Raw genomic sequence first — 9,753 nt, 5'->3', positions numbered from 1 at the left:
GTGTGTTCCCTTTGAGTTATGTGGTATTATCAAAGAAAACCAGAAAAGTGTATATTTTCCAAAGAGACGTGTAAAGGTTTGTAATTGTTTTCATCTTTTTTATATTTCTGCTTCACCTTTTGAGCACTATAAACTGTGATGGTCTTCTTTCAGCAAAGGTTGAAGGGATCTGTTTCATTTTTAAAGTGTTTTATTTCTTATTTCCCATCGGAGCAGGGAATCAAATGGGGCTGTTATGGAATGTTTTTCCCAGTGGCATTCATTGCCTTTGAGCTCCCCATGAGACAAGTGGGCTTGAGGAGTGAGGAATCCTAAAACACAGGTCCTAGTCCTGTATGACTGAAGGCAGAGAACCCTGATTACCCTGATTATGTGTGGGTTCATTAGGGATCTCCTGGAGGAGAAACATTTAAGCCATGGAGTGTCTCTGGTTGAAACTCATCGTGTCTTAAAAATACAATTTTTACAGGTCTTTCCTGACTTGACCAACATCCAGCATCTTTAATATCTGCCTTTTCAAAGACATTTACTCCAAGTTCAGTCCTGCGCCTTTGGGAGTAGGAAACAACCTTCTGCACATTTCTGGCCAGTCTAGGTCCTCACTGAAATTCCAAGTGCTTGTGCCAGCTTGGAGAGCAAGGAATCCATGGCTTCTTTGAGAAGGTGACCTTGGTTTTCTTCTTGACATGTTCTTCTTATTTTTTTGTCATATATTTCCCATTTAAGATGGGAAATAAAAAAGCTGTTTACCTGGAGGTGCAGATTCTCGTAAGAGTGTGACAGTGTGGGACAGGCACTAAAATACAGAAGTTCCTTGTGGGAGAAATGTTCTGAGCTTTAAAAAAACTCAATATGTATCTTCACAATGGAGTGTCCAAGAAAGTATATGGAAGTGGCAGGATTTCACTGCAAATTCTTTAAGTTTTCTATGTTTGCCTTTGTTCTTTGAGTCATTTGAGGTGTTACATATGGGAGTGACAGCACCTATGTAGTCCAACCCACTTGTTCCCATCATTCTTGTGCTTGCCAATTTTCCTAGGTCAGATTTGGCTCAATTTTATGTGTACAATGTGTTTTGTTTTTTAATTTGCTGTAATCTATAACTTGCGGATGAATATTTTAGTTTGTCCTTGGGAAATAAAGCAGGAGAGTGGATGCTGAGATAAATAAAACCCGTGGGCTGAAGCCATGCAGTACCAGGGGGCTCGTGTTATCTGGCAAGGGGCTTGTGCTGTCTGTCAATGGCAGCTTAGGAGATGTTGGGCAAAACAGAGGAGTCGGTGATTTACAGGAAAATCCCAACAATCTGCATGGCCTGCTTTCAAATCCTGTCTGAGACATCTGCAACTTTGGCTTTTCGCTATTCACGGCCCCCAGATACAAAGTGAAATAAGATTTCAAGGTGTGGAAACTGAGTTTGGTTTAAAATCAATTAGCAGCTGTTCTCTCTGTTGGGTTTTCTACTTCCTTTCCCCCTGTTCTAAACCACAATTTGTGTACTCTGAGGCCAGCAGTGCTCAGAGCACTGGTTTAGACATCTCTATTAGCTGAGAAATGCTATTGCTTGTGTTTTCTCTAAAACATCCAGCACTCTGTGCTCAGGTTTCTCACTGGCAATGAGATCTACGTGCTCTGCAGTGCTGCAGCACCAGAGCTTGGTCAAACATTCCTTTTGTAACATCACAAGAACAGTGGAAAATTAAATGTTTATTGCAGAGTGAGGCAATACTATTGTTCATATTGTAGTAGGATGAGTCAATGTGATCTGACTCTGATGAAGACTTATGGAGTCTAAAAATAACTCATCCCCAGAGCAGAATAATATGTGAAAATATACAGTCTATCCCTTAAATCCTGCGCATTAAGTTAAATTAATAGAAGAACTTGTAGAGTGTGTGATTGAATCCATGAGGGATGTAGTGTGATAGTGTATATTTGCCTAAAAGCTCGCTCTGACAGCAAAAACAATGTACCACAGTATGTTTCTTTCTTATCTAATGGAAAGAATAACACACAGAGGCTCAGTTCTTGTAATGAAAACCCCCACATTAATTTTATTTTTTGATGTGTCATTGTAATTCAAGAGATGTTTTTAATCTCAGGATTGCTCGGGCACAATAAACCATTTAAAAAGTATTTGGCAAAGATCCCTGTGCTTAGCAACAGCTCCTTTCATTTAAAACTGTTTTTTGAACCAAGCTATTCAAAGCTTTGTTCCACTTATTAAAATAAAGTATCTTACTTCAAACAAGTATTTCAGAGAACATAATCAAGAGGAGAGCATTCAAATACAATGCACAGAAAACATAAAAGGTAGCAGCATGAAAACCTCCAGGACTTTGTGTATGTTTCCTTGTTTTTCATTAAGAAAAACTGTATAAAAATACACTCACTATGTTATTTCTCTTTGTGCCTTTATGGGATAGTTAATGTTACATTTCTTACCACATTCTGAAATTCATTGCTAGATTTAAAGTAAAATTTAAAAGCTGTGCAGCACTTTAGTGAATGAAATATTGCATTAGTGGCATATTTTCCAGTCACCTAGGTGACATAAGACAGCCAGAGAGGAGCTAAATATAGAATAATATCTATTTTTTTGCTGTTGGCTTTGTGCTCTTCTGTGAAGTACAGTGTCAATTCATGGCACAGTGTCACCGTGGAAGCTCTTCCCAATGAGGTGAAGACATGCTGAGCTTCATTATGTAACTTCACATTAAGAATTGATTTCAGATTTTCGTTAATGTCATTTTGGTTCAGTTCTGCCTTCAGTTTGTTTGCTTTTGATAGCAGAGGCATTGCCAAGGCACAAATGGCTCCAGGAGCAGGCCAAATGCAGTTTTGCTCCAGTGAAGGGATGTTGTTCCTTCCTTTGTGTTTCCTTTTTCACCTGCACACTTTAGAAAACAAGGATGGATTCATCATGCCAGGATCCTCTCCTGTGAAGAGATTCCAATGTACAGTTTTGTGGCATGCCAGATGCTTTTTCTAGTCCTGGGTGCTCAGTTCTCTCTGAAGTTAAGAGAGGTTGAGGTGAGGATGCAAGAGGACTGAGCATAAAGAATAATCTTGTTCTGCAGATTTTGCTGGGTTTAAATTTTGCTTTGTTTAGAAATGAGAACCCCAGACTTGAAAAATTCCCCATCAACAGAAGGGACCTGGATCAGTGGCTCTGGCTCGAGCTCTGACCTCATTCCCCAGGCCATGGTTGTAGGGTTACAAACACAGCCAACAAAGCTCCTACTCCACCATGGGTTCATAGGAAACTATGATATATCAGGTATAACTGATAAAATTGTCATAATTCACCAGAATTTTGGGGGTAAAACCTGAAAAGGAGCTTTGAATAATAGTAACTCTGCATAGATCATGCTGTATAACTTTTTCAAGATGGCAGTGACTGTAAAATCAATGCAATTTTTGATCTCACATTGTGTGGGCAGAAAAATGGTTATTTCCAAGATGTTAAAAAGCTAATCTATTCTGTTAAGTTTTTGTATCTTGCATAGATATAGCTGATTTCTTTTTTTTTTCTTTTAATTTTACAAACCAAGTTGGGAGCCTTGACATTTATTGGGCCCCCATATTTTTCATTTATATTCTCTCTAGTCTTCACCATCTGTTATGACAGTAAATAAGTTTCAAATAAGCCATATCTTCCTCAGCATGAGTTGCTTTTTCTGCAAAAAAAAAAATTAAAGTTGCAGTTGGATGTGATATTTGAAGTCACAGCTTGTCTTCAAATATTTAGTAGCATATTCCTGTGCCAAGGGATATCAATCTGCCATTTGCCTTGCTTACAGTATAATAAAGATTATCCAAGCCCTTCTTTCATAGATATGTCAAGGCTTTTAATTACTATGGCTCAGGAAGTAGCTCTTTCCACTGGCTTTTTCCATTTTGCTTTGGATTAATATGGTTCCTTCTTATCTTTTTGCACGTTAAATTCCAAAAGGAGGATGTAGTGTCCGATTTTGGTGACTGTGATCTTCCCTTACAAATAAATTCTTTGGCTGTACCAACAGCACTTTTGTTGTTGTAAAAGTGGATGGATATGATGGATATTTCAGATGTTGGTACAAAAACTCAGGAAGTTCTGCAAAGAAGCTGTTGGGTGTTTTAGTTCTGGCACAGGCAGGCTGAGGGTAAATTTGAGGTACATTCATTTTGTGTCTTTCCTTTACACCATACAAGAACCCTCCAGTGAGAAGGGTTGAGACTTGGAAGTCACCTTTGTACCAACACGCCACTTTGCTTTCCAAATTTATCTCTTCCCTTGATTATGAATATTGTGTCACATGGAGACATTTTCCTCATCCTTGGAGGACAGTGGTGCAAAATCATGGGTTGGTTTCACTGGTTGTCTTCTAAACTGCAACAAATCACCCTGGAACTCTCTCAAAGTAGCTCCTCTGACAAAGGAAATTTCAACCCATTCCACTCAAAACTGAAAATCTTTCTAGAACAGCAAACATTAATGTTTCTTGTGGATTGTTTTTGGTTTTTTTTTACAGATTTACCTGGTCCCCAGGAGCTTCCCAGATGTGTCAGAGGTTTTCTAGGATAAACCAGGAACAAATTCTCCTTGTCCCTTCCACCCATCACATGTAATTCTGTGGCTCCAACTGGCCCCACCCCAAATTATCTTGTTGCCCCATCCTTTGATATTTCTGAAGGCTGCACATATATTTAGTGGGTGGATTTTAAAGTCTGCATCTTTCATCAGTACGAACTGGTACTTCCAGAATGGCACCAAAGAGATTATTGTGACTGAACATCAGCTCTGCAAAACAAAAGGAGGTTGACTGCAGTGTGATTTATGTGGAAAGACTCAGGCAAATTCTGCCACAGCCACAACATTCATTATGCAAAGGTACTTCTGAGTAAAAAAAACAGGTTTTACAGCATTAAAATAATGTTCCTTTTATAGTCAAAACTGATGCACAATTAAGATTAACCCTTTTGTTTGTAAGAGGATTTCGCTTTCACTTCTATGTTCACAATATTCTTACTATAAAAATAAAGCTTTTATTTTTATGTAAGCAATTGTTTTTCCTTTTCACCTGTAAATAGAGTAATTGCACTTTTTTATGATTTTCCAGTATTAGATTAGTTTTATAGCATGTTCTGAAATTTCATTCTCTTTCAACATCAATCTTTGTTTTGTTTTTATTACAGAATTATACTTACAAATAACATTGTTTCATAACAATAAACATAAAAATACAATGCGATAGAGCAGTTACAGCTTTATAGAGTAAACATTTCATTTGGAAGAAAATTTCACTCTCACACTATTATTTCACAAAAGCAGCAAGGTCAGAAACTCTGAGGGTTAATAACAAAGCTGTTTGTATCCTAAAATGGGGGAACAAATATTCAGGGGTCAATGACTACACCTGTGAGAAAACACAGAAAAAGGGTTTCTTGTCCACAGCTTAATTTTTTTGAAGAAGGGGTCTTGAACAAAAAACTGATTTTCAATTTGGAGTTAGTGTACAATGTAGGGTAAATTGTATCAAAGCCAAATGATATTCCACAAAATTAAATTTCTTTCACCTGACGTTGCTCAGTGCCAGGTATTTCAAGAGAATTAAAAATTTTCCATGATACTTTTGCAGACTAAGCACACTCTGGAGAGTGTAGAAAGATGGCAAATATGAAGTCAGAAGATTAGTGCAAGGCGGGTGTTGTTTAAGCACAATATATTTTTCTTAGACTTATAAGAATTTTCCAAGGTGCTGAATGGAAATAGGTGTGAAAAGAAGAAATACCAGTCAGGAGATTCATAGGAAATTTGGAGTAGGGAAGGCTTTTGCCTTAGATGAGGATATCTCTTGATCTGATCACTTGCCAAATTCTCTCTTCTCTAAATACAGATTTACTTACCATAAAACACTGTACTGGACCAGCATCTTTTCTTAGCTTTCTTTTACAGTAGTTGTAATATTAAATTAGATATATTTTGGAATTATATCTATGTCAAATAGAAACTTTACAGTTAGAAAGACGTTCTGGACTAAGAGTCCAGTTTTCTGATAGCTATATGTCATTTCGATTTTGTCACTTTGCAATGCAAAAATGTACTTAAATTTACACTGAAGAACTTTTAGAATTACATGAAACTTAAATGAGGAGTTTTGTCTCGTGATGAAGTACAATTTTTTTCCCACGTGGAATGGCTCCCTCTGAGATCCCTGGCACATTCTGTAAATTTTTGTCTCTAGTGCTCAGCTAAAGCACTTCCATTTTCCCAAGGTAAGGTTTCATTTTTCAAAGATTCTTCTTTAGAAACCCAAGATCTGTTTGCAAGTCTCTCAAGTCAGAGCCTTTTCCTAGATTTACTTTATTTCTTCATTTTTAAGTAATAGTTAGTAAAGAAATGCTATGCAAAATGGAATAAGGTGGATTTTCCTTCCACTGTCTTTTGTTGTCTCTTATTTCCTTATTACCAGCATTTGCAGGTAATGTCTTTAATTATGGACCACAGACTCCAATTCCCAGCTCCACTTCCCTTTTCCTGTTCATTTCTAGTCAATATGTGTGGTTGATATTGTCGGGTTTGCAGCACTTTGTCCTTCTTCTGTCCTCTAAGACACCAATACTTGCCCTGAGACCCTGTGAACAGTTAATGAGCTGGCAGATGATCAGCTCCTGCTAATTTGAGAGAGTCTGTTTTAGTCAGTGCTTCCTGACCTCTTTTTTCTCTATTCTAGGCTGAGATTTTACCTCTTTCTTGTTTATATTTGTGACAGCCCCATCCCTGCCTGGCCATGGAGTGAAGGTGGGTGCACCAGGCTAAAGGTTTTAGCCCATAATTGTCATTTGTTGGTGATGCCATTGAATATGGAATTACTGAGCCACAGTGGCCTGCTCACAGCACCACTTCTTTTTTTGCTCTAATAACTTCAGTGTTTCTTGCTACTTGCCACTGTGTCCTTCTCAGAGTAATCCCATGTTATTGCATGACCTGTTTTCTGTGTGCTTCTCTGTGACTTCAGCAAGTATTTCACATTTGGAGTGTTCATCATTTGATCTACCTGCTGAAAATCAACAGATTTTACTTTGCTGATGTCCTTTTTTTTCTTTTTTTTCTTTTTTTTAAGGTTCTGAACTTTTTCATCCTATTCCACTTGCCTTATATCCAAATTCTCAACAAGCTTCTTTCTACAAATATAAAGAACATTTTTTGTAGTACCTCTTTCAGTTGCAAAAGCTGTCATTGATGCTTTCTAAGAATTTCCAGGCCAATTTGTGTTTTATTTCCTTTACAAACAATAAAATCTCCCTGTCTTGGCAAACTCTTTTTTAGTGATTCTACCAGTGTCTCACAGAAAAAACCCCAAAAAACCTCACCCAACCTAATTTTCTTGCTCTGGTATTCTGTAGTAGATAGTTATCATGATAAATGCACATGTTCTTTATTGTTGTATGTAATCTTGCTCTTTGCATTGCTGATCTTGAAGTAAATATATAAAGTGTTGTCTTATAACAGAGACAAATGAAGGGAGAGAAGAGGCAGAGCCCTGGAGTGCCATCCTTCAAAGTCGATCTCTTGGAGGCCTAATTCAGCTGTAGGAGCAGAGAGGGCAACCTTGTAATATTTGCCCTTTGAAATGCTATCTTTCAGAGGTGACCTTTAAGCTAACTTGGGAGTCTGACAACCTGGGGCCTCAGCACAAGATCCTTCTCTCTGTCAGCCCCTCACAGCTGCCATCCTCTCTGCCTTTGCTCAAAATAGTTCCTCCTCCTGATTTTATCTGCCTGGCTTCATAACTTCTCCTAAAGTACAGTTAGCAGACTGTTCCCTTTCTCTTCCAGGTGCTTCTCTGAGTTTATGGTTCTTGTTGTGTTCTTTACAGGCTTTATTCCTTCTGGGTTAAATTTCTTCTCTCTAGTAACAAAACCATTCAAGGACATTGCAGTACTCTGGGGAGATTCATAGTCCCACAGCACTGCGCACTCATTTTGGAACTTAAGCAAATGTAAACCATGAAGTTAATCAGGAAAGAGCTCAAACACTCTTTTGACCTGGCAGAAGTGAAATATCCATGTGGCAGCATACAAAATTAGGGAAAACTATATTAAATGCTGTGGATGCTTTCCAAGAACAGAGGAGCCTCCACGATTACCAAATCAGCCATTGCCATCTCTAGCCATGACCATTGTCCAGGTGTGCTCATGCTTGTCCAGGCTGTGACAAAAGCAGGTGTGGAATTCATGCATCAAAGCAGCTTTTAGGAATTCAAGCATCCATTTCCATAGCTTTTGGAGTGCTGAACCAAAGCTATCCATTTAATAAACAAGCTGCAGAAGTTAGAAGGCAGATTCTTACAAATGTAGTTGAAAATTCAGTAAAACCTTTTGTAAGAGATCAGATCTGTATTACAAACTTCAAAAGTTTTTTTTTCGTTTCTTTAAAAATATTGAAAACTTCTTGGGGTCCACATTTCTCCTAAGGGCTGCTTCACTGAAAATTCCTCCTGCTGAGGAATCCTGCTGGAGCTCACACCTTCACCCCTGGTGACACTTCCAAGGTCCCTCAGAAGCAGAGGCTGTTTTCTGGGACACCACACATTTCCCCACAACTCCAGCAGCCAGGCCCCTTCTCCCACCCCATTTCCCTTGGCTCATCTGCACTGGGCAAAAGCCATGACCTGAGATGGAATTTTGGCCTGGAATTTCAGCATTTTTCCAATGCATTACCTGTCAGCACTTGGTCCCTGATTAGCCAGGCAGCTAATGGAACCCCACTGCTATCTCTGAACTTCTCCATTTTCTGTACTGAACTGTGTTCTTGCCTTGTCAGTGGTTTGGGGTTTTTATCTGTACAATTGTTTCCTTGGTTGACTCCAATGTGTTTGTTTTTCTAAATGATAGCCAGCCCCTATTTTGGTGTAGCTCCATATTACTTCATCAATCACTTGAAGGGGACGTTGACACAGTGTTAGGTTCTTTTGAGTAAAACAAGGCTGGTTTTATTATTTTGTTGTGTATTATTTTCCACTATTCCCATTGGACTGGGAAAATTGAGTTTTCATAGGCCTAATCTTCTCAGCTAATGTTTTGAGCTAAAGCTAAGTAGCGTTTGTTGGAAAACAAGAGCTTCATTTTGTGCTCAACTCATTCTTTTGTTTGGCAGAGATGTAACAGATACTGTGCAGGAATTCAGACCAGGTTTTTTTATTCACTGTATGGCTCAAGTTCTATTTAGATGGTTGCTATTTAACTGGTTGCTATTTATATTTCAGATATTGCAAATATTATGTTTATTTTTTAAAGATAAGATTTTTGACTCAGTATCTACAGTTGAAATAATGTCATGTAATGCAAAGAACAAATTTGTAAGAGTTGTGCAGGATGATCTGAAGGGAAGAGACAACAGGAAAGAGAATTTACAGAAGATCTGAACAGAAAAATACCTCTAGTTTGGCCAGAAAAAGGCCCGTGACCATCAGATATGAATTAATTTGTTAGATGGATTAAAGGCCATGTGTAGGGTGAAAGGGAAATGGGTAAGATGAAGTCACAAGTCTTTTCTCTGCTGGAGAAGAGCAGCAAGTTTGCAAACTAAAAAAGTACTGGTGGGGTTGTAATTAGTAGCATGAGCAGTATTTTGGGGAAAGGAGTAAAATGTATGAGTGGTTTCTGTTCTGGGAGGGAAGGAAAGCTGCCAGAGGAGAGGGTTGCTGGGTGTGTGAGACCATGGATGGAGGCTGGGGAAAAATGACACATTCACAGTGACTGTAGATT

Source organism: Vidua chalybeata, chromosome 14 (genome assembly GCF_026979565.1).
Source record: "Vidua chalybeata isolate OUT-0048 chromosome 14, bVidCha1 merged haplotype, whole genome shotgun sequence".
Taxonomy (NCBI): Eukaryota; Metazoa; Chordata; class Aves; order Passeriformes; family Viduidae; genus Vidua; species Vidua chalybeata.
Note: the sequence above shows the minus strand (reverse complement) of the source record.